Genomic DNA, 25,848 nt, shown 5'->3' with positions numbered 1-25,848 from the left:
TGGGTGTCGGACATTTGCAATTTGTAACTGAATACTTTGCGACTAAGCCAATTATTGCACCCGCGATTGTGATAAATGCGAATTAGATTTTTATTGGCGGGCTACGTTTAATCACTGTCTGCGTAGGTGATGACTGTTTGAATTCTGCAGGAAAAGCGTGAAGAGTTTCCTGTCTCAGTTCCTCTCTCGCTCTCTTTCTCTCCCTTCACAGACTTTTCTACAGACGCTGTCCCACAAAGCAGCAGGAATCCACTGTAGCCTGAAGGAGATGACATCATCCTGGAGAAACTCCGGCTCACACAGTACAGTATGTTCTACAGTAATCATATTGCCATGTCATTCCCCATAAGCTCCGGCCATCTAAATCCTTTAATTATATACCAGGAGCATTGAAGCGGTGTTTATTGTAAGAGTCCGGCATACCTCGTTTTAGTATTGTACACTGTGTCTTGTGTTAATAAACTTGTGTGGTGGAAGAGCCCTCCAGGCGCTTGCAGCCACTGTAATGAGAGTGTGTTTAGTCTGGAGACTGCGTCGGACTAATGCTGATGGATTGTATGGCTGCAGGTCAGGTCTTGCTCCCTCTCACACCGGTGCTGACTATAGAAAGAGTGAGGGGAAGTTTCATTTGTACGATTGCGTAACATTATAAATGACAACCCAGCAAAAAAAAGTTATTATTACATGTTAATAAGAGCTGGAAGAAAACTACAAATCGTTGTCACAAGAAAATTCAAAGTTGGTGTTTAGGAGTAGGATAGTTCATTAATATAGTTTTGTCAGCACAGCCAAGAGTAAAACCAAAACATCATCAGTCTTGGAGAAATGGATCCACTGACCCACATTTTACCCACAAGCAGTTGCTTTTCCTAGAAGTGTGGGACTTCCCACTGAAGCCGCACTGCGCTCCGCTTCCCCGCTGGCCAGCCCAGACTTGCCCCCCTCACGAGATAAGATAGTGTTGACTACACTGCGGAGCGACTGGTGCGGGGCCCTCCGCTGTGCTTAGTCACCCTCAGTCGCATCCTGTGCTCTGAAGTTTTACTGGTTTATGATCTTTGCACCACCAGTCGAATAGTGACAGTTCAAAGCAGCATGACAAATTGAGAATCCATGCCCTGTGGACAAGTCTCAGGCAGCATTGTGTTAGGTCCTTAAGTTTAATAATTAGTAGGTAGACCAGGCCAGAATTAAAGTCAGGGACTGTTTGTTTTAATTTATTTTCTTTTGATGGCTTACTCTCATTCCTTCAATTAATATTAACGGTTGATTTATTATTGTAAACTGCCTTATACTAAAATATTGAGTGCACAAATCAAAATGTAGTGTACCTGTCACACACTCAGCCCTTTTCAGCCTATGTTTACTTTTTAAAACAATTTTAGGTAATTAGGTAATTTCCTAAAAGCAGTTTTTATCCTCTAATTTCCTTTGCTCTGTTGAAACCAAACCTAACACAACCTAATGTAAGAATACCCCTGCTCACTTATTATGTATTACTTTTTCGACAAACAACAGAGGGATTTAGTCACAAGCTTCAACATGGCCGAACAAAAAAAAAAAAAAAAACAGCATTGCTGCAACAATCAGGCTTTAACCTTGAAAACAAAAACAGGATGAAATGGACCCGCGAAGAGACAAACACCTGGAGTAAATCTGAGCATTCACTCTTGTTTGAACAGTGAGAAGATAAGATAGCTCAAAGTTATCAGCACAAGATGAATTCCCAGAGGAGGAACCCCCTCCCCTTCACACACACTCGCAGGGGTTTCATCAACGTAGTGGGAGGGGGGAAATCAATCCCTCAAACCACATATTGTGACAAATAACCACTGAAAACTGAAGTGAAATTAGTTGAACCCTCAGCCGCTTTATTCAGTCAAAAAAACAGCGGGGGAATAAAAAAAAGATGTAAAGAAATGTCATTCCGGCATTACAACAAAAACACCCCAAGTAAACACTGCGCAACTTTTGTAAACATAATCATCATGTGGGCCAGAATGAAAACATACTTTTTTCCAGTTGTGGGGCCAAAAACTCTGGAGATGTTGCACACCATTCTGAAATCAGATACAACTGCCTTTGGCCTGTAGTCCACCCTGATTCATCACATTCCTACAGTTTCACTCATTTTGTCATAAAAATGACAACTGGTGTTAGAGAATGTATTGTCTTGTATGTAGATTAGAACTCCTTTAAATACGCATTGAAGTCCACGGCGAAGGTCGTTTCAATACCAACCTTTATGCGCTGCGAGTAAAGTTTTCCTCACATACATTTATGTTCTGAGTGAACGTCTTCAGAGACCAAGTGGAGAAGACCTAGGAGAGAACTTCAATAGAGTCCTGTGACTTCCCTTTTTACTTTGCATTACATATGCACATATAGACTGGTATTTTTCCCATCATTCCATCCATATCAGAGCGTCTGTGTGTCCTCTCCATATACAGACTCACTGCCCTTTCCTTCATGTCTCTTAAGGATTTCTTAGACGGGCTTCAAGAAAGATTTTCATAAATGTCCTCTTTTGTAAATCCTCCACATCCCTGTGTGTGTGCTCCGAGAGCTATCTCCATCTTAACAGTAAAGGTTATTGGAGGAGACTCAGGGATATGGAAAGGCTAAGCTGCGTGCATGGCAGAGTGTTTAACAACTATCTAGAAATCAATAATAGAAGGTTTGGTAATGAGTGAGTCAAATCACAGGCGCTCACCGACTCAGGTGGGGCAGAGCTCAGAATCTTCTTCTCATCAGCGTCTTCATTGAAGGAACAAGTCAAAGATGTGGATGTTAGAAGTTCTTGTAAAAACATCCAGAAATTTAAGTGTTAATTATTGTGTGTGTCAATATTATATAAATATATCTTTGTATGTAAAGATATTCCTTCTTCCCACTATCGAGAAATAAAGCTAAAATTTCACTTCCACCTTTCAATTCCACCTGCTATAAATAACTCATTAACACCAAATTTACCAGAAAAAACACCAGTGTGATAAGAATCTCAGAAAAGAACATGAACCATCTTTAGGAAATATTTATTTCATGTGTACTTTGACTTTTGACCTTGGCCAATGTCCCTCCGCTAACAGCCAGACACTTTGGCTTCACTTTAGTGGAGCCGTTACATTATTGAGGTCCCACCCGTACATGTGCTCGGCCAATCATGAGTCAATAATTTCTGTCACAAGGTTTTACCCAAATTTTATAGAATCAAATAACAAATTAAAGCAAAATTTACTGGAAAAATGAATAAACTTCAGTGTGACGAGGAAATACCTTAAATGACCACTGTCCATGTCCCATCCACAAACATGGAGGAGGCAGGGTTTATGATCAATACTGAAGCTGGCCAGCTGGTGGCGATCAAGATACTTTGGGTTGTACATATTTATACTTATATACAGTCTATGGTTGCAAGTCACAACCTCTCATCCTTGATGTATACAGCACCATGATTAGACACTGATTGTATTAATGTTTTTTATTACTGGTTATGTTAATGTCTGGAAGTAATTTACCTCTATCAAAACTGAAGCAAGATTTATACCTGCATATAACATATTAATACAAATGTGATATCGTCAACACAAAATGTCCCCCTTTATTATTCCAGTCTCCTGGGGTCTTTTTAAAGCAAATTCCAGTGACAGCGGAGGAGGTCAGGATTACAAGATGAGCGCTGTAAGACAATTGCGATAATGAACAGGAAAGCAAAGTTTTCAGAAACCGTGGAAAGAATGAATTTGGTCATGAAAGTGTGAGCGGATTAGCTCTTCTCTTATTTCCAACATTTCCTCTTTGATACGTCGCAGCACTAATCTCATTATAAGTGTCCGTCAAGCATAAATGACAAGGTAGAGTTTCCAGCTCCCCTTTAAATTCAAAGCTGTCTTCACAAATGGAAAAACATGAGAGGTTTCTCTGGAACAGACATGGGCTAACAAGGAGGAGGAGAGTGAGGCTTAGCACTTTTGATCATGTGACAAACCCGACTAACAGAAATAATTTAAACGTGAATGAGTTTTCCCTGGAAATGTGTTTACTGTGACCGCTGCAGTGTTTAGTAGTATAATGACCTGAGAGGCTCACAGTTGGTGCCCTGAGTTTGCAATAAAAAAAATCTACATTCAATAAATATTCATGCTTCATGTTTATTCCTTTGCGCGGTTCACTGTATGACTCTGTACAGTGGGTCAGTGCCATGAATTCTAGCCGGTGACTTTAAGGCGGAAACTTGTTTTCTCATTTTTCACTCTGGGAGATTTTTATTCCCTTTAAGAACAGTAAAATGATTCCATAAAGAATTGAGATTTTACTTCCATATGAATATTTTGTTGTTTTGCAGCTTTACCATGAAAGTGTTTGAGGAAGAAAAAGGGGCGGCTCATAAAACACAGAGTTCCCGATAAACCTGCAAAGGAAGCAGCCCATAATTAGTGTCTTGTTAATTGGGGAGAACAATTGTAGCATACTTAGTGTGATGCTAGACTAAATTGTTTGCCAACACAACATAATGATTTTACACTCTGTAATTGTGTTTTCAGTAAGAGCTGCCTCCATTTTTCTTTTAACAAGAAGTGTGAAATGTCCCGAGGCATTATTTTTGAACCAGGTTTATATAACAAGCTTATTGCATAAATAAATCATTGGCTTTCTGTCTGCGCCAGCGTATAGTGCACCATCTCCTATCACGTCTGGTGATATACAGTATATAACTTTCAAAGCCACACTATCCGAAGTGTCTATAATAGGCTTCAAACTAACTGTCTAGATATATCTCAACCCCCGTGATCTCTATCTGTCCATCACTGGAGTAATCTGACCATTGTGGATAAATACTGTGAAAGGTCTTAACGCACTAGGAAGACCAGTGCCTTAATCATGGCTAATCCCTGGTAGAGAGACATGTCTTGGGGGGACACGGGACGGACACGTCACCCCAATTAGCAGTCGCTATAGTTTTAGAACCCTGTCATTAGGAGCCCATAACCTTCCTGTCACTCACCGTAGCTGCTGCAGCTTCTACTTAGCGCACTGCTACAATTTGTCACATTTATGCACGACAGTTAGACCACACGGTATAATATACTCACTCGCACATGTAAAACCAAAACTTGCATGTGTAATCCGAAAATGCACCAACACTGATTTCACATTTCAGAAAACAAGTGGTGATACAGGATATATATATATATATATACATATATGCAATTTTCAGCTAGGCAAATTGGGCCTATGCCATTTGTTGCTTGCAGGTGAATAACTTTAATAGGCTGGTTTATGTATGACAGCATTAATATGAATAGACAGGGATTGCTGTCCAAGCCACAGAGTGCCCACTATGTTATGCCATATTCAATATACTCTGGCTGATGTATTGGAATCATACCATGGGAAGAAACATGCATTTCAGATACATCTCTTTTGGTTAATGAATGACAAGGACACATGCATGTGGAATGTCCATATAACTATCAGCTCAGTATGCAGATAAGGTCCCTGGTGTTTTAGTGGGAGATAGTCTTCGCAGGCCTTTCGCTGGTAGACAGTGGCGCATTAACTGTTATCTTGGCCAAAGCACCACCATTAAGCCGGCAACAATAAGACCAGGGTCAAGGATGAAGTTGAATGACAGCTCAGGATGAATATAATTTCCGAGGAAGCGATAACGAGGGGTCTTGTACTCACACTAAAAAGCATAATAATAATTTTTTCACCTGGTTGTCTGCTCATACATACTTTCATTCTTTGCTCCCATTCTCGAGCGAAGAGGTCAGATGTAGAGGAGGACAATGACCGCGCTCGTGGGATTGATGGCGGGAGGAACAGGCTGGCGAAATCGCGGCTAAATCAAAGCCATTCACCACTAATGAAAATAAGAGAGAGACCGCACTGTAAATCATCTTATGGTCTAATGTATTAGTGATAATGAATTCACGCTGCCACATTTAACCTTAGTTTTGCAAGTCATTATATTTGAGATTAACAAGGGAGGGAACTAAAGTGAACTGTCTGCAGGGAATTACAGCTGGGCCCTCATTGTCAATCAAGGATTGTGTTTCGATGTCTTTCATTAGGGTTGGAGGAATTAAATAAGACTTTCTTTTAATGGCGGCTGGTTCTCCCATTTAATGTTCTTCGTGCTCTCCCAAGATGGTTAACTCTTCATTACCCAAATTAAAGGCATCCATCTCTGTTGGCTCCTGCCACATTGCCATGACCTCTACCTGTCAAAACTTTCATGTAAGCTCCTGAGTGATGGATGATACCCCCAAACCCCATTGTCAAAATTATCCAGTGACTGTCCAACCCTCTCTGATCCATTCAATCCATCTCCCCAGGCTACGTGCCACCAGCCATGATTTAACAATGAAGCTGAGGCGCTAATTTACTCTCATAGAAATTAGAAAGTACCTTTTAATTATATGCCTGGGAGTGTTCTAAGAGTTCATGCGGATCACCCCGAAAGCTTTTAACTTGACTTTGTGGGGTCTGATCATTTATATTCCTCAAACGTGTTATTTCAGGGGTCGTTCAACATACCTCGCACCAGAGGGAATTAGAGAAACCATCAGGAATGGAAAAGAAGGAGTGTTGAGTGTTGAAATCAATGTTCGCAGTTGAAGGTCAGAGCTGTTTTTAATGGATATGATAAGATGGAAAAAAACATGACTCCATGCTAAAAATCTGTTTATCGAGTCGCACGGAGAAAGGGATCATCTTTAATTGAATCCTCAATTGGGACTTGTTCACTGATTTTGAAAACATTAAGATATGCAGGTGGAGCTCTGATCGATAGATGATATGCGCTGTGGGTGTTTCGGGCCCAGCTCTGGAATTGCATCATGCTCAACTGTTTACAGAGAGTCTTTGTTGACAAAGGAAGCGCAATTCTCTGAACTTCCTCTCGGATTTTCCCTCTCTATTTGCATCACCCTCAGACACATGTAAATATTCAAACACATGCCACCCGTCATACATAAAACATGATATAAGTGGTCCCATTCTTGTCTGACCTCTTGTCCTCCTGCTTCTCTCCCAGACAGATGTAGATAACGTTCCAGACACACCTCACTTCCTGAGAGGAGAGTTATAGCTTCCTGGGAGAGGCACTGCTGTCCCCTGGAGCCCTGAGGAGTTCGACAGCTACCTATGGAGAGGGCACATCTCTGACTTGTAGACCTGCTCTGAGGCTTCTCCCCTCACTTTGAGATCCTCCGTGTACCTGTCAAAGGGTCAAAAGGGTACGCTCGCTGCAGACAACAGGACGGTGCTTGTGTGTTTGGGTGTGTTTGTGTTTGCGTGTGTGTGTATGTGTGACCCCCCCTGTGACAGATGCCAAGCTGTTTATGTGTGAGGTGTGGGAGTGCTGGGTGGGCAGGTGGGCAGACGCACGCATGTGTTTTTCGACTGTGTGTGAAGGGAAATGTGTGTGTGTATGGGTTTGTTGTGTGTGGGTTTTAGCAGTGGTATAATATGAGAAACTGCACTTGTCAGAATGTGCAGACAAGCGTGTGAACCTATTTGCATACACTGGCATATGTGTGCGCATGTGTACGTACCTGCACGCACTCTATCTAAGTGAACCAGCAGTCAAATGAGAACCTGTTACCAGGCTCCATTAACACCCAAAACCCAAAACTGCTGTCACAGAACCGCAGCATAACAGATGGGGGGGCCGTCGCTCTGGCAGCCGAGCAAACGATGAGCTAATCGCAGCGAAGAAGGTGACCATAGTTGGTTACAGCTTATTCAGGATTATGACTCAATCACTGAGGCTTATGGCACTTAGGTAATTATTTAATCAAAGAGTGGACATGTCAATAGAAGTCGACACGAGATTAATTATAAGTCCGGGATGGCTTCAACTCATTGTTTTTACTGGTCCGCCGTCTTGACAGTGGCGGGGGGAGAGTTGATGGGATCATTGAGAGGGTGAGTGACAGCTCTATTGGAGCAGGAATAATCAGCATAGTATAGTTAACACTAACCTCCCCTTACTGCAGATTGAGATCAATATGGTGCAATCCTTGATTAAAATGTTTAATTAGCTGTATATAGGTGCAAGTCAAAGCTGAGGAGGGGAGAGAAAACATCCTTTTGCTTCTGTGTATGGATCAGTGGGGATATTTAACATCAGCTAACTGTTGCTCTAAGTCCAATGCAGCCCTCACTTGTGGCTCCAGGAGCTTCTCCAGGGACTTTGGGGTTAGGGTTAGGCAACCCCACCCTCCCCCAAATAATGCATGGTACCAAACCACATCATTTCAATCTTCATACAACTATTTTATTATCTAAACTAGGGCGGTTCCTGTCTGTTTGGAATGGGCTGTTTGCTTGGCCTGTGGTAATGCTGGTTCTAGCTTTCTCTCTGAAACTGTAAAACTAACCAGCAGAAATTGAGTCACAGCAAGTAAAGACCGACTGCAGGACTCAGTCCACTGAAACCTGAAGCTGCACCACTTCTGCTGCACAAAGAGCTGTTCGCCTGTTTATTTAAAGTTTGGTGAACCTCGACTCGGTACGCAGAACCCTGAACTGGAGAATCGGTTGTCGTAAGAAAGTCATTATCCCAGCTGCTGCTGCTACAGAGAGCCGGTCGCATGTTTACACAAATAATAGTAAAGAAGTTTGAGTGCAAACCTCCATTACCATCCTAGGCACAACGTACACATGCATTTAGACATAGTAGTCTTCAATCAAAGCTCTAGAGTTACGAGGCGTTTAGCAGAAAGCCTGAGATGTGGGGCCTTGTAAGAGGATTTCTGACCATGGTGTTGTTGTAGTCTCCTGTATATAGCTGATCACAGAATTTAGGGATTGTAGCAAAAAAGTATTTTTGCTGTGGATGAACATAATCAGCTGTTCTCTGGGTCTCACTCGCAGCTCAGGCTGCTTTGCCTACCCTGTTGCAACGGCTCTGACCATGTAAAACCACATAAAGCTAACCATGCATTTTTGAATGTGGGAAAGTGTGTGTGTGTGTGCTAAGTTTTCTGTGACAGCTATAGGAGCAGAGGCAAGCCAGTGGAGAGGAGAAGGTGCATGAGTCACTCAGCCTATGCTTAGTAACTGCCATTATTTATACAGAGTGTAGGAGGATGAAAAGCTCTGGAGGTTTCTCTCTTAGTTATCTGCCAACAGCTTTCGAGTAATAACTGTGATTCCTAAATGTACAGGGGCTTTCATGTCAGTGGGAGTGACCTGTTATACATTATCTTCACATCTTACAGATTACAGTGATGATGTATGAAATAGACAGCTCCCAAACTACCACTCAACTTCAGACACACAACCCGAGGAAATGGATCATTAAAGCGGAAAGTGGTCGTATTCTGTTTGAATCTCCTCTTTGAGAAATCTAAGTTAAAGTTAGTAAATGACAACTAAACTAATGCGAGACAGTTGTTGCGTCTCTCCTCATTCCTTGTTCCTCCTTAGAAAGAAGAGGAGTGAGGCTCTGTGAGGCCTCACGCATGCTGATTCTAGGGATTCCCCTCCATGTGTTTTATCCAGTCCCACTGTTTTATTTGGCTGACGGGGAACAGGATGTGAGATTTACACCAGCCGAGAGAAACGGGGGCAAGTTGAGACACAGGGATGGACATGGTGGTTAACTCCCTGATCGTGTCACCAGAGAAGAGAGATAAATGGTGAAAGGAAAACAAGCAAGGGGAAGCGGACTATTTTTCTAAAAGCTGCACGGAAGTTTCTAATTATATCCACTTGGAGACCTGTAACCTCCACTGAGACACTCAGCCACACACTGACACACATTCACTGGCGTCTGCACACACACACACACACACATACACACCATCGCCGCGGACTAACCTTTGCTGGCCTTGCAGTCCCCTCCGAGCAAGAACCAAATTAGACAGCGAGAGGAAAATAACGTCCTCCCTCTTTGCTCCTGTTAAAGGCCAGTAATCTCTCATTTAGACTGACATTAAGAAGAGGGAAGTTTCACACTTACATAGTCCTGTCATTAAAATTGAAAGGGAGAAGAAGAAGAGAAGAGAACACAAGAGAAGAGAAGAGGAGCGGGGAGGGGAGAGATGAGGAGAGGTGTGTTTGGGAGGTTGATTGAGGGCAATGCTGTCATGCCAGGTAATATGGAAGCTAAGCCGTGGAGCCCCCAGCCCCAGGTGGGCAGATGGTAGGGTGGGCAGCAAGGGTCCCCTATCTCTAATTCTCAGCTGCACTTGTAAGATATGCGCTATGTATGAAATGTGTTGGCAAAGATCCATGTCCTTCAACTCCCTGTGTACCCCTGGCGGCTCCACCCAAGCCAGCTGTGTCTGTGTGAGCTCACCGGGCTCTGACAGCAGGGATCAAAACAACATGTGAACCAGCCATGACACCGACCACCATCAAAACAGGCGAGCAGCCACGACAAGGCTCCAACCACTACATCACAAGGGCCGAGGTGTGTTACGAGCGGCGCCGGGCATTCCGCCGCCGCGTGTGTGTCTCTATCAAACACAACGATTGCTAATGCATTAGTCAGTCATTGTGTCACGCTGTGATGTTGCTGAGCACAATTAGCTCTTTGAGCTCGCAGTGGAAACCAAACGTGAACCAACATGAACCTCGCTGCTTTGTGTTCAGATCAAGGAGAAGCTCAAAGCTCCGGCAAACTTTGTTACCTTTTTTTGTCTTGTTTGAAAGTGAGCACATAGTGTTTCAGAAACACACCTCACAGAGACAGAGAGAATGAGAGAGACAGACGGAGTGAGTAAGCAGGAGGAAAGACGAATTGCAGCAGCGTGCATGTATATTGATGGTTACCTTCCAGGCCATGTGGGCCAAAGACAGGAAATGTGTGCCTTCCTGTTTGATTATATTGGAACAGAAGAAGCTCAAAGATAGACATGGGATGGTAGAAGTATTAGATAGGCCTGCTTATTTTAACTGCAGCACAGGTGTTCTCAATGAAGAAGCCCATTCATGGAGCCATTAACTGCCAAGTGTATTAAAAAAAAGGAAGAAAAGAATAATACAGGAAAAAATGAGGAAAACATCAAAGCTCCGACAGACGAAGTCTCGGTCAATTCATAAATGCCTCTGGACTCGAGCTGTCCGCAGCTGCAAAAAGAACAGAGCTTTGAAATTCTAAAATCAGTCTAATGGAAATGTGAAGGGGGGGGGTTGAATTCACATGACCTGTAGGAACTGTACTGATATTTGCCGTTTAAAAAAACTTTTCTTAATAAACATTACGCACACACACACACACACACACACACACACACACACACACACGTACGTCACGTCTGTCACACTTGGACTACTTTCTCTTGGCAGAGAGCTATTGTCAGTAGTGTATGTGGGTGACTGGAAAAGATAATAGATACAGTTGTTTAGCTCTCCCCTTTTTCCCATAGGAAAAAGCTGAAAGCTTAGGCCATCACTTAGGTCATATACTAGAGACCCAGTGCATTGCACACAATACCTATACACACAGTACCTATACACACGAGCACACACAGACACGCACACACACAGACGCGTGCACACACACACACACACACACTCTCACTGCACTCACGGCAGATGGAGTCCTGAGTGACACACCCTGGCAGAGGACAGTTACATCATGTAAATAGAGCGATACTCTGCCAGATTTTAATGACATAAGATTTTAATCCCCCCCCCACACACACACGCGCGCATGCACACACACACACGTACGCCTCATCCAACTGTTAACTATTCTGGTTTGCATCTGTAAGCCTCAGCTGGCATTGAAATTATATTAATGGTAATTATGAACCTGATTATGACATTTTAACTTAATGTATTCTTAAGTTCAGAACACTTACTCAAACACTGCGGTATTTTCTCCACTTGACAGTGCAGCCCTGCTAACCATATGCCGTCGAAAACTGATTATTAGATTTGATTAATGTGCATCATACACAATTACGGAAATATAATTGAACACAGTGGTCGTTTTTTGGCACCGATCCCCCGACAATGGACTTGTGCCGACACGACTAACGGAGTTAAAAAGGCCAAGCAGCTGCGGAGGCAGACGTGCCTTCTGGTCGAGCCAAAAAATGTTTTATGTTGAAAGTATATTTCACTGCATTATTTACTTAGAAGCCCCCAGATGTTGTGAACATGTGGATGTTTTATATGGTAGTTAACAGCATGTCACGCTTGGACTTCCACTCCCTCAGAAACAATTAATAAACCATAAACAGTCTAATATCCTCTCCGCTGAGCATTAGGTTGGTACTGCTTCCATGCAGAGAAGAAAGGCAGTGAAAACACACTTTTGGTTCTGTTAGCAGGAGGAGGGGGGGGGTTCTTTTAACTTTTTTACAGCTCCTCTGCCGCAGAGCTCTAGCTGTATAAATAAGGTGGTTCGTTTGACCGGCAATGTGGAGACTGTGCTGGGACAGTAAACCTATCATGGTGCTGAACCTCCTGACCTGGGCTGCTGCTGCTGTTGTTGTTGTTCGCTGCTGTACCCAGACACCTAATCTAAAATTTAAGAGTAGTTTGTTTCAAGTGGGACTTGTTCGAACATGATAAGAGTAAATATGGCTGTTGTCTGGTGGTACCTCGTCTGATTAGCGTACAATGAAAGGCTCCATTGAGCAAAGGAATCTGGTTTATGTAACATGTCCAATTACAAATGAAGAAATGGATGACTAGATCTCAGCTTTGAAGGCAGATGGAGAATTCATTACACTGAACAAGGCCTAAATAGGCAGCATGGAAATGTTTAGCCTCTGTTTCTGCATTTCTGGCTTGATTTTCTCCTGCGTTTAAGGTTTAATGTATAAAACATTCAACCGGTACAAAGCAACAACCCAACAATTTGTGAAGCAAAAAAAAAGGTTTTTATCATTACAGTTACAAATGCACAGATGCATTATGGAGGTTGAGTTAAGTCATCACTGCCCCAGGAGGTAGCATTCTGAATTTCATCATCACACATGGCTTATTCCTTACCCAGGATCCTCTGGTAAGGGGTGAGGGGTCAGGCAGCCATCAGAGGAAGCCATCACTGAGTAGCTGACCCCTCCTCTGGCCCCCACCTTTCATCTGTCTCTCTGATTAGTTTGCCCATGTGAGAGATAGCAACTTAAAATGAAACGCCCTGTAGACACCCTCCCGGGAGAATCTCTCAAGCAAGATGTATATACACATTCTTGCTGCTCCGCTAGTGAGTGCACTTTCAATTACAAGAGGAGAGGTGGGCCCTTTAGATGTTCACTACTCATGGCTCAGAGCTCTGCGAGGTCTGTTGGCTTCCAGAGAGTAAATCCATTCACTTGCCTTCAGCTGCATATCAGGTGTCCTCCGGCTCGTCTCTCATGTGTGATTGGTGTGTATCTACCCTGCAGCCGCAGATGGGGCTCTCCTTGATGTGGTGGCATCCAATATCCATTCAATCTAGACATTATGTAATGGACAGTGAACGGAGGTTCAAACTAAACCTCACGGCCGCTATGTCTTATCAGCCAGAATGCGCATGCTGCGGTCACCAAGTTGTCCATTCTCCTTTTTTACCATTGAATGTATAAATGTTTTTATTCAGATAAAATTTTGATAAATAGATTCTGCATGTGAAGATGCAGAATCTGTAGGCGTGGAGCAAGATTTTGGTTCTGGATTCCGTTTCTAGTTTGAACAATCATAGGCTTTGGTTGCCTGCAGGTAAACAGTCCACATGGAGAGCAGAAGAGGTGGAAAACATCGACTGTGAGGCATCGGCTATCAGCTTTTTATTTCTTAGAGCTAGTCAGGCTGTGAACGGTGTATGCCAAATGGAAAACCGAGTCTGCTGTCTACACCGGAAGCCCCCAAATATTCGCCATTGTCCCCAGAGGCTGAATCATCGGGCGATGATATTCCCCTTGACAGATGTCACATGTTCAATTTCACGACTTGAACATGATAGCTTTGTGCCTTGAGCTATTGTGGAGAAGTGACAAAAGAATGAAGTGCATAAAGGTGCACTTTGGACAACAGCTACCTTTGTCGAGGTTATTTCAAGATCTCCCTTCGCCAAAGTGTCGGCTGCAGCGTGTTGATGCAGTCATCAGGGGGTGATTTAGCTAACATACGAGGAGATCTATTGCTCATCAGAAAGATATCCGCCACACTGATTGAGTCATATGCAGAGCTGCTGGGATAATTTGTCACAGGCCTGCTAGGTCAATGGACTTTGATTGGAGCACGGTGTGATCTCGAGGATTTCTACTGAGCTGAGAGCTCTTACACCCTCACTCTGTCTCAAGATCGCCCCTCTCACCCCACCACACTCTCATTCTCTCTTTAAACTCTCAGAGATACACCCCTGCCTCGTTTCTTATTTTGTTTCTTCGTTTCAAATACTTGATCAAAAACCGTCCCATCTCCGCTTTGCTCTCTGCGTTTCTCTCTGCCCTCTTTTCTCCCTATATTTCCCTGGCCTCTCCCTGGCCTCAGCCTGGGGGCCCACTCTGCTTGTTGAAAGGTAACAGAATCTTCCGGAATGACCCACTGAAATCGCTGGGTTGATTCACTGATGTTTCTGTCAGGGAGAAGCACAAAGTACTGGACTGTATTTCCCCCCACAAAACTAGAGGTGTCCATTACAGTGAAGATCTGTGTAAAAAGGAAGGAAAAAAAGAGGCCCCGAGCCGCACTGGCCTGTTTTAATGTGACAGAAAGAAGAGGAGGTTGGTACATGCACACGTACAAAGTACATGCACACAAACACATATTTCCAAGAACAGAAACCTTGTCTGAGACACCTGTTCCTTTTGCTGTTAAGTTTGAAACTTTGAAACATGTGGCTTAGCTTGGAGGCTGTAACTCTGCCAAATGCTTGAATATACAAGTTCAGCTGTGCCCTGTAACTTTTAACACTTCACAGTGAAAATCACCGGCTCCTAAGCCGAGTAACTCGGTTCCCCTTCATTACCTTTCTCCAAAAAAGAGCGAGAGAAAAAAAAGAGGGGATGACAGGGTTGAAAAGAGGGAGAAAGAAAGGATGTAAACTTGAATAACTTCCAGAAGAAGCATGGCAAAATACCTGCAGTGAGTTTCAAAAACCACGAGATCTTTCATCTGACTGTTTTGGCATCGCCGGGTGGGAGCCTCGGCACTGACCATAGCATAGGTATGCCTAATCCTCTTTCATCTACAATATTGTACAAAGGGAGTATCTGTCCGAGTGAAGAGGGAGATTCTGCAGACATAAAAGGCTGACGGGGGAGTGTTGCATGTCTGTACCAACATTGTCCTGCTCCTTATTATTCTTTGCACATAGCTGTAAGTCTAAACAAGACCCGCTTCCTGAGGAGGACTGCTGTGCACTCACTAAACTCACGCTGGCCCTGGTGTTGTTCTGTTTCAGCATGTGCGGTGTGTGTGTGTGCAACTTCGTGTTAGTGTGTGCGAGACCGCTGCGATGTTGAGATGACCCGGCTTTCTTTCTATAGGGGCTTTCACTCTGCAAGAGCTCAGCCCCTGTAAAGAGGGAGCCTGTGCTGGTACCTCTCTTAGCCTCTCTTTCTTGTGCAGGCGTCTCTTCTCTTTCATTCTCTCTCTCCCTCTCTTTCTCTCTCCCTCTCTCTCTCTCTGCAGCAGCAGCAGCTTGAGTACTTCCAGCTGCCGACATTGAATACCACCTCCCACACACACACACACACACTCACAACTGACATACACACAGGTACAAACTGGTCCTGTATAGAACATATGTACACATACACACACACTTATATATATATACCTCCCTCAATTACTGAAATGCCTGCAGTAGTTTCTCACTGCCTCTCCATTTGTCCTCCTCCCGCCTTTGTATGTGCTGCATTTACATCTATGGTGTGGGGCTACATGTCTGCATGCATGTCAGTGCCTTCACCCTCACCTACCCTCTTGTGTCTGTGCCCGCAGACAGGGTGGATATGGGTGATGATTTATTGTCCACATCCATAGCAGACCCTCCAGTTGCTCCACTGAGGCTGGCACAGGCACTGGCAGTACAGTAGGTAAAGGGCCAAGCTACACACCTCACAGTGAGCTGCTCTTCCCTCACGCCAAAGAAAACTACAGTTAAACAAACAAGAATAAAATATACAAGAGTGAGTGTAGATTCAAAATGCTGTCTACTATGGCTGGGCTGCTGTCTGTGTGCAGCACTATGTTTTCGTTTTAAAACATATCAACTCAGTTACGAATATGCTGACACCACTTTAGATTTAGAGCCGCTAAAACAGAAGTTTGGAAAAGCCCCTGGCCTCGTTTTAGTTTGAAAACCCAAGGGCTGTGATCTAGTCCAAAGATGTTTGGAAACAACAACTTAGATACTCACAAGCTCTTACTGATTCTGTCTTTTCGGTGACAATGTAGCCTTCACTTATTCGTAAGGCTCCTATCACATGACCCCCATCCGGGGCCTCGGCTACCAGCGTAGAACACAAGATGGATTATCACTTACAAGTGATGCTGACCCGGTTGTCTTTGCTAACAGCTGCAGTTTAACATTTCTCTATGATACAACTGCTTACATGTGGATTACAAGCTAATACTTGTGCAATCTGTGACAATTCTCTTGTATGTGAGTGGTCACATGATAAGTATTTCAAACGTGTTGGTATTGACGGTGATTAAAACTGATACGCATTTTCAGAGTAAAACTTTGTAGTATTGATGTGGCTGTAGAAACAGATCTACATGCTCATAAGCACAAAAGAGGAAAAAGTAGAGTCCCTCAGTAGCAGCAGTGTGTCTGTCACTTCTTTCATCGTGTTATGAAATAAGAGGAGAGCACCAGAGGAACCTGTTGCTGGGCTATAAGACTGAAGCAGCCCAGGGAAAAAATGGTAATGCAAGCTAGAGCGGCGGCAGGGGTCTGCCGGGGTGTAACCATAGCTGCTAAACTTGCATTCAGGCCTTTTCCAGAGCTGGGCTCAGGGTATGCAGACGACCTAGGGGCTGAAGACTTAGGGAGGACTTTAAGCCTCTTTGTCAAGCTCCTCGGAGCTCAGTCGACCGCTGTGAAGAGGCCGAGGCATGCAGCTGTCTAGCAACAAGGACCCCTCATACCACAGATACTGGCCTATGGTTACGGAGTGTGTGTGTGTGTGTGTGTATGTGTGTCTGAGAGAGAGAGAGAGAGAGAGTGTGTGTGTGTGTATGTGGTTCAGGTTGTGTATCTGAACATCAGGGTTTGTGAAAGTGGGCCACTGATGTGTATCGCACCAGGTGAGGCACCAGGTATGTGGAGGGCTTCAATTGCCTTAATAGGATAAATACTTTGGTTATACTACTTTAACTTCACGTAAAATGACAATTCCAATTATAATACTATATATACTGTACTATACATACTGTATATTAATTTGCAGTATGTTAACAATTTATGATAAACAAAAAAGTGAATGACCCCCGTGATAAATCAATGTTTTCACATGGGGCTTTTTTGCAAGGATGGTCATTCATCAGACTTCGAGATCCACAGTGCGTCTAATAGACACCTCATTTACTTGAAGTACAATCTATGTAACATGGAGCACATCCACATGCCAGAGTCTTGTTTTTGATCCTTGAGACATGTGCCAGGGACGGAGCTGGAGACATCAGGAAAACACGGTAAAGCCATGTGCTGTCTTTCCATGAAAGTATTATCAGTGAAACGAACACCTACGTTTGAATGCCACAGACCTGCCTGGAGACATGGAGGAGCTAGTTTTATGAAGCCCGTCGCTGCACTGCCCCAAATGAGCCATGGTGAATTCTTCACTGCCAGTCAATCCCTGGGGAGGCAGTCAAGAAAACCCTATTATATTTGGGGGCAGGCACCGCTCAAACTGACAGCAACTGCTGCGACAGCAAAGCTCGCAGAGAGAGCGAGAGGCAGAGGGAGAGAGGTATGTTCACCATCTCGACGTGACAACAGAGTAAATTGCACACAAGTTGCTCTCGTTTGCTTTGGATGGTGGAGCTGCACAAAGAACAATGGACTCTGCATTTAAGATTGAACAAACTGAATTATGCAAACAACACAAATTCAGAATTATTCACTATTCACATTTGTGTTGTAAACACGGGTTTGTTAGTTTCACACAGACCCAAAGTTACAACTAAGCTCTGGTCTTAAAAACATTTGCTGAATATAATTTGAACAACAGTTGGAACTGATTAAATTCCTTAAATTACTTGTTTTAGAACACTTTCCTTGATGTTGCTCTATTTGTCTGGTACTGCTTCTGGAGACGGGAAGTTACTTAAGGCATCCGGTCAGAAGTGTCTTTTTCTTTATCTTTGGGTTATTCCCTTTTCTTTAGTGTGTCGTGCATTTAAAAGATCTGCAAAGTGCCAAAGTCCTTCTCTTGCACAGAAAACATTGCACCTGAAATGTCTTAAACTTATGTGCATTCCCGATATTTTTCCATAAAGCACCTTTTCCAGACTGAAAAGAGGCACATGTAAGGTTTGAGACCAATTATCCATATTTTGAACATTTCCGTATGTAACACATTTCTAGTAGAGTCCCAAATTAATTATTGAAGCTGAAAAGTATGACCACTTTAAAGCTACAGTAAAAAGGTAACTAACAGAGTGGAAGTATAGATGGAGACGAGTCCATGAGTGTTGGTTTCAGTCGGAGGGATAACATGAAAAAGGTCAAGTCTGAGTCAGCAGATCACACATAATCACCTCCCACACTATGCTGCTGCCCTATTCTGTGGTAGCCTCCTGATGAGAGGAGAGGATAGAAGGAGGGGAGAGACAGACAGATAGAAAGCAGGGGAGGAAGAGAGAGAGAGGGGGGAAGGAAAGAAAGACTGAAATAAGAGGAGGAGAAGGCATCATCATTCCAAGCATCAATCCCATAGCAGATGTGCTGCTTGTCTTGTGCTGTGAAGGAGTGGCACATGACCCTGTTCACCTCAGGCCTAATGAAAGATTGACTGACTCACCTCACTATGCAGCATGTATGTATGCTCAACCAAATATTATTGGATGCAGGCCCTGGAAATGATCTGGGAGCTTAGGGAGGCGGGGGAAGAAAAGAAATTCACAGAACATTGTCTGAATGCAGGGCCATACAGTGAACTAATCACAAAGTGAACTGTGGGTTTGCGCTACAGGCAGCACCGTGCCACGAAATGAAAAGAGATTTGTTGGTGTCTTGTTATGTCGACGCTTTGACATGGAACTGGACACAAGGTTTCAGTGTAATCTTTGTGCTTCTTTCAGATCACAGTCTGTGATTTAGAAAGGGCGGCAAAAGCTAGAATTTATGTCCCACATGCATATAGAGTGATTCTTCAGTGTATGTATGAGTGGGGAATGGCATTGAAAAGCACTATACAGTCTTTAGACACACACAGCACAAAACACGTGTAGCACAAAAGCACACACTGTCTCAACCGATGATCTTTAAAGCCAAACATGTATACAAATCTACACATGTATACACCCACACGTATGCATACATAAGCGCTCTGCGACTGCACCAGTCAATATTCAAAGTTCTAGGTCAATCATTCTTCCCGTGGCAGCGTGGCATCACTTCAAGACCTTATACACTAAATCAGCCTTTATCCCACCCCCTGCCAATGGTCCATTTCTGTATATACGGGAGATTACACACAGAACACACACGGAGCAACCTTGGTTTGAGAGAGTAAATCATTTTGTACGCGCTGTACACTGTGTTTTGAAAAGCCCGCACCTGATCTGTACTCCAAAAAAGTATCGGCACAATAATGTTTACGCAGGGAGGTCACAGAGCAAGGATAAGCGTATAATCTTGACTGAATGCAAAGAGGATGCATATAAGCAGCGAGGCACTGTCATAAAAGCTCCCATTCAGGTGCTTGTGAAAAGAAAATTACAGGGAGAAAGACAAAACATAATTAGTAGGTGTAATAATAAGAAGTAACAGTAATCATTTTGTATAATCACTCAAACACACACACACTATAAATCAACAATATGAGTTTAGCTCAAGTGTTTTGTTTTCCACCTCAGTCACAGACTCATGAACAGTGATGGAGAATGCATTAATATATAAAGATCATGAAGCTCATATATATCAAATCAATATAAAAGTACAATTGACAGTCCACGGCTGCAGAATCGACCCGCAAACGTGCATTATACGTTTTTCCAATCCACAGCAAGAACTGAGGCGGAGGCGTCAGTCAGCAGAATTACAGCATGAGGTCATGTTTCAGAAAATGTTTGCTGAGTGAATGAAGTTCTCTAAATCACACGTGGAACCTTGAATCATCCCATGTCGAAATTAATAATGAAGTTCTTCAGACGCCGGGATGGGTGACTCTTTCTGCCGCAACCAATTAGCTGTTCGCCGCTGTCTGGGTGCCTTTACTGTGTCAATCAGCAGGCTGTAAACATTGTCTTTCAGTAGCAGTCTACCTCAGGGGAACTGCCTTTAAACAACAAAGTCAGCTCTTTGATACCTCCCCTTCTCACCTTTCAGCACAGCCATGCCCAGACGTAAAAGCACACCTTCCCATAAAACACCGCCACAAAACACTAATACACCCTCTTTTTAGACTTTATGGCCTCTCCTCACACAATTACCCATGATCACACAATCAGCGTTTGATTTTACGACCTGAGCAGTGGGTATGTATATGTGTGTGCGCGAGTGTTGGGAGAGAGGCGAGTGGAATGAGAAGGGGAGGGTCTGGACAGGGGTCGTGCCACAGACATGTGCGAGCAAAAGCAGCACATTTATATACAGACAGGCTACCTCGCGTGAGCACAAGTAGTGTCGTGCACAGACGGGGGGAGGGCTGAGTGGACGCATGCACGCTAACACACACAAACACTGATCTCCACCCGCTGTCTCTCTGTGGCCTTTTTCTCCTTGCCCTTAGCTGTTTCCCAGATTCCAGATGACGTCCTGACAGGAGGGCTGAGTGACTGGAGGTGAGGCTGCGTGATGACAGACCAGGGCCTTTATCAGTGACCAGCACACTGCCAGCTTGCTGTTTGAAGATTAACTGGCAGATTGAAACCCAAACCTGCAGCCGTCCCTGCTTCACTCCTGCCTCTTTACATATTTTTTTTTCTTCTTTTAACCCCTATTTCGCCTGCTGTAGGAGCTCTCCGGGTTTAATGTAATTGGCCTATTTCCTGCATATGAAGTTCCCGGTTTGTTGTAATTGACTAGGTCTTTTATTGGCTGTGAGACAGGTTAAATGGGAACCAAATGGAGAGGCAACACAGGAAGCTTAGGTCCAGGCTATTTGATACTCATCAAATCAGCCAACCTGGACATGGAACAGCAAAGTGCTGAGAATGTGGCTGCAGTAATTAGCAGCTGCATGAGGATTAGTATGTTAGTATGGTTTTGGCATATGTTAGTCAGCGCTGGCTGTGAAAGATGTTCATGAAATGTAGTCAGTTCCATTATGTGGCATCTGATTACTGCACATTTGAATATGTAACTTTGGCCACTAGGGGTCTCACAATTAAAACTATGACAAAAGGCCTAGTTTGACCACGAAGGCCAAACCGAAATGAGATGGTCTGGTTCACAGCCGATTTCCGTCATTGGCGTCACCACCTCCCCTCCCCTCACACTGCTCACCAAGTAGCTGTCTGTTAGCCGCAAAACTTTTCATGTACACAGCTTGTGTATAACGCAACTATTGAATGGCTCGTGGCTTGCGCAATTACCTCTTTGAAAAAAATGTTTGTCACTGAAGTACAATGAATCCTGGGATAGGTTGGACTGGTAAGGATCCACCCCGAAATAAAACAGGGTGTCGTCTGCTTTTGAAGGAGCCTTCGAATCGGGACAGCCTAGTGGCACCGCTGCAACGCAATCTGTCTTCAAATGCTGCCTCCTTAACAGCTAGGCCACTGGCTAGCTAGCAGTGTGCTTTTCTGTCATCACACCTCGTTTGTCCCGGAAGTTATAGCAGAGATGGGCAAAAAATTATCTGACCAAATTAAAAGGCGACCAAAATGGAAATGAATTAATTAAAATTTGAATAAAATGAAGGATCTCTCTGGGTTTGAACATTGCAGGAAACAATGCAAATCAATCAATCAATCAAATGTCATCATCCTCTGCCCTTAGCCATGTCGAAAAACGTAATTTGCACATTCGTGAGCACAGTGTCTAATATAAAGAGTTGTATCAATTTATCTAGTATTTATATAAAAGAAAATGTCTGACAAGAGATGAAGAGGGGTAAGTGCACAGGTCAATAAGATATATAACATAGGTCTGATTGTTTTTAGACATTTAAATTGAATTTAAACTGTTTGTCCAACTGTGTTTTTCCATATAGGCAAGACGCTTATTTATTCATTTGATTATGCTTTTTTTTGTGTGCAGTTTTCTTTTCAGTGGAGAAGAGGCACGGAGATAACGTGCAGCTTGTTTCATCAAAATATCTCATGCCACAGTAAATGGCATCCAACAAAGCTGATATTCTTCTCTTTGATGTTTGCCAGAGTAAATGGACTATCCATGCAAAGTATAAACACTCCTCTATGCTAATGTTCCTCTGGGGGTCTCTGGATGGCACCAGTAGTATCTGTGAAGTGTGTTTTGAAAAATTGCATCGATAAGCCGTCCAAACAGCAAGAATTAAAGCCTATTCACTCACCGCACCTTTTCAGCTGGGGGAGAGGGAAAAAAAATTGATTTGGAGAATGGCACTTTGTTGTGAGGGGGAAATTGGAGCATAAACAAGGTACCGAGTAAGTGACTTGTAACAGACAGCACGGTCCAAGCAAACCAGTGCTGTGGCAGGGGTCCAGTTGACTGCCAGGTGACATCATTTGGCATTGTTTCACCACTCCATTTATTTTATTGTGTCCATTGTTCTCCCACATTCACTCAATCAAGTGGGTCTTTTTGTGCCGGTTGTTTAGGTAGACCAGGTGCACCGTGCTCGTGGAGGCTTCCTGTCTCTCCAGAAGTCTTTTCAATGACTCCCCTGCCGCGGGTATTGTCATATCCCACAGTGCATCTGAAAAGAGGCAGCAGCCCTGCGTAAATGTCAGAGAGGTGACTTGTTTTTAACTCTTAGCAGGCACCGAATGCCTCTGTGTGTGTGTGTGTGTGTGTGTGTGTGTGTGTGTGTGTGTGTGTGTGTGTGTGTGTGTGTGTGTGTGTGTGGATAAACCAGCAGCCTCCTGTGAGCATTTCCTCTCTCCTCTGTGCTGTATTTTAAGTCTGGTTTTACAATGTGGCGCCCCCTGTTGAAATGCTGTCTCCCCTTTACCATGTTGTTGACATTTGTGATTTATTTGAAGGCACCTGTTTTTTTTCTATCTTAAATAATGCATTTTCTTTTCATACAGTGGCATTTTTTTATATTTTGAGGCTGAAATATTTTTTTTATACTGTGGAGAAAGAAGAAGTCTGTGTTTTGAGTTGTGATTGTCAAGTAGAAACTACAAACTACACCTCCGTGCTTCAGGAATTCAAATAATATGACAGTCAAAAGGTTTCTTCATTGTGGTAATTAAATTGGCTTTGCTAATTCTACCAGTATTTGTGGAGATTTCACACTTTCCAGCAGAGCTTCACACTTTCCGTGTGTAAAAGAGAAAAAATAATTTTCGATCATAGAGGTGCTACTGTCTCGCCCACAATGAAGGCTTTATTAAATGGATGTGCGTTTTTAGCAGCACAGCAGGACAATGAGTCGAACACGGCTAATGACTATAACATGAGTGAGAAGACAAATAGAGGCCGAGCCAAAGAGGAAGCCACAGAAGTAAAGTCATGTCAGGTTCAATTAGACCATCTGAAGAGCTTAGCAGCCAGAGCTGACAAAGTCCAATTTGTCCGACATATTTCAGCCCACCTTTCCCACATGTGCTCGCCGCTCACCGCTCTCAGCACTGCGTTTGGACAAACATTCACACTTTCCCACGAAACCCTCTGAGGAAAAGGTGTCCTGGACTTTCACTTCAGGGTTCAGTTTATCTAGGAAAGATCAGCTATTTTTTTTTTTTTCTTTTTCTCTCTATGTAAGTTAATTCCCCCCCTCTCCCCCATGCCCCAAATGACAAGGTATTAGTCTATAGAGAGGAGGGAGAAAAAAAAGAAGACTTTTCTCTGTGTTTTCCTGCTGTCTCTCTTATTCATTCACCCACAGTCTGTCTCTCTGTTGTAAACACACAGGCGCACACGGAGCTGTACCCTGTGGTGAATGTCTCACATATGCCATCCAGTTAGCGGGGTATTTTTGTCTGTGTGAGTGGGCAGCAGTGTCACTCAGCAAGCTTTGAGCTCAGCGGAGGGAGAGCTGTGAAAGCCAGTCACTAACAAGCAGAGAGATTCCCTCCTTGCATCCCACAGCCAGATGGTTAATCTCAGCAGAATAAGAAACACATTTTATAATCAGATTTAGAGGAGTGAAAAGAAGAAGGAAAGAAAAAAAAAACTATCACCAACAGCATAACAACTCAAATGCCTTGTGGTCACAAGTTGCCTGGAATGAGGTGAAAACAACATAAAACAAAGTCTCCTCTTGTCGGGGGATGGATCCAGTAATTAGACACACTGGAATGGCCTCGGTTAGCTTGCAAAGCAGACACTGGTGCTCCAGACCGGCCCTCCAAATTGGAATAATTTGTGTTCTCAGGCTGCCTGAAGTGGATGATGGCTGGAGAAAAAAAATCCCTTATTTATTTATCTATCTACTTATTTATTTATTTTTATCCTTCCAGGGATGGGACAGCATCCATGGCCTCCCTACCTTCACTCAAGCCCCTGGAAAAAAACCTAAACTCAAAAATAAAAAATAAGATGAAAAAAATAAACATTCTCCTTATGCCTGTCTCTGCCTGTGGCCTGAATGATGACAGGCTTGATTCCTGCTGGCGCTGTGCCAGTGCATCGCCCGAGGATGCCCGCGGGTGTCTGAGGCACCGTATCCATTAGCTACCTGTGTAGACTGCTCCTCGGAGATGCACAGACACTGATGTATGCTTTCCTTCCTCTTCCAGAGATCCCTGAGACCCCCCCACACACCGACACACAGCTGAAGCCTACCATCTGGACAAAGCTTGAGGACCGTGCCGCCACGGCCTCTGATGGTCTGACCACTCGGTCCTCTTCCTGTCACTCAGCCTCGTCAACCGACGCTGTCAGCACAGGTGGCATTCTCTTATTCCCTTCACTAGAACAGCTTGACAGAAATGGATATTATTAAGCTTTGAGCAATGTACACAGACACACACATAGTGAGCAGAAATACAGAAATCCCTGTACCATGTAATGCGATGTAACACTTTACAACATCCTTGCAATAGTCTTGTCAGATTGTTGACTCAACAGTTTGATAATTTTTGAGCTTGTAGTCTGGGATGTTGCTGTACCAGAATAAATTATAGTTGAAATGAGAAATAAAAAAATTATCGCCACATGGTCCATAGTGCAGAGTTGCCCCTGTTGTCATGGATTGTATGTTTGGACAGAAAAATTTTAATTAAAAACATGTTTTTAAATTTCTTTTCCTCAGAAAAAGTATAAAAATATTCACCTGGTGTAAACATTATGATTTATGTATTTGGTTATTGTGTGACTACAGTTCCATATAAAGTGCTTCTCTTTTTTTCTTGCTGAGAATGTGTTCTTTTTTTTAGAATACATGTGTTTGTTACTTCATCCTTGTAATTTGTTTCCAATGAATACGGTTATGTACTGAAATCGAGCCTTGATTTACCACTTCAACAAATATGCGACGCATTGAGCCAGTTGTGATTTGTGCGACGGCTGCAAAGCCTAATTAACATTATTTACACCCATGTGTAGAATCAGACGCCCGATTTTATGAACACCAGGAATCAAGAACAGCTGTTTGATAGAGAGAAACTAATGATGTCATG

General features: G+C 43.4%; 1 protein-coding gene and 1 long non-coding RNA gene across 2 annotated transcripts in view; one reads left to right on the top strand and one right to left on the bottom strand.

Annotated features, from left to right (window-relative positions):
• LOC109627918 (doublecortin domain-containing protein 2) overlaps nucleotides 1-25,848 on the bottom strand; it is a 206,838-nt gene that overhangs the window by 413 nt on the left and 180,577 nt on the right. The gene's annotated exons all lie outside the window — the stretch shown is intronic.
• Nucleotides 211-25,657, top strand: LOC138412271 (uncharacterized). Its single transcript, XR_011244737.1, has 3 exons — nucleotides 211-307; nucleotides 7,043-7,244; nucleotides 24,967-25,657. It is a non-coding gene; the product is annotated as an uncharacterized lncRNA (long non-coding RNA).

Source organism: Paralichthys olivaceus, chromosome 12 (genome assembly GCF_024713975.1).
Source record: "Paralichthys olivaceus isolate ysfri-2021 chromosome 12, ASM2471397v2, whole genome shotgun sequence".
Taxonomy (NCBI): Eukaryota; Metazoa; Chordata; class Actinopteri; order Pleuronectiformes; family Paralichthyidae; genus Paralichthys; species Paralichthys olivaceus.
The sequence above is the reverse complement of the archived record's forward strand: the minus strand, read 5'-3'. Positions and strand labels throughout refer to the sequence as shown.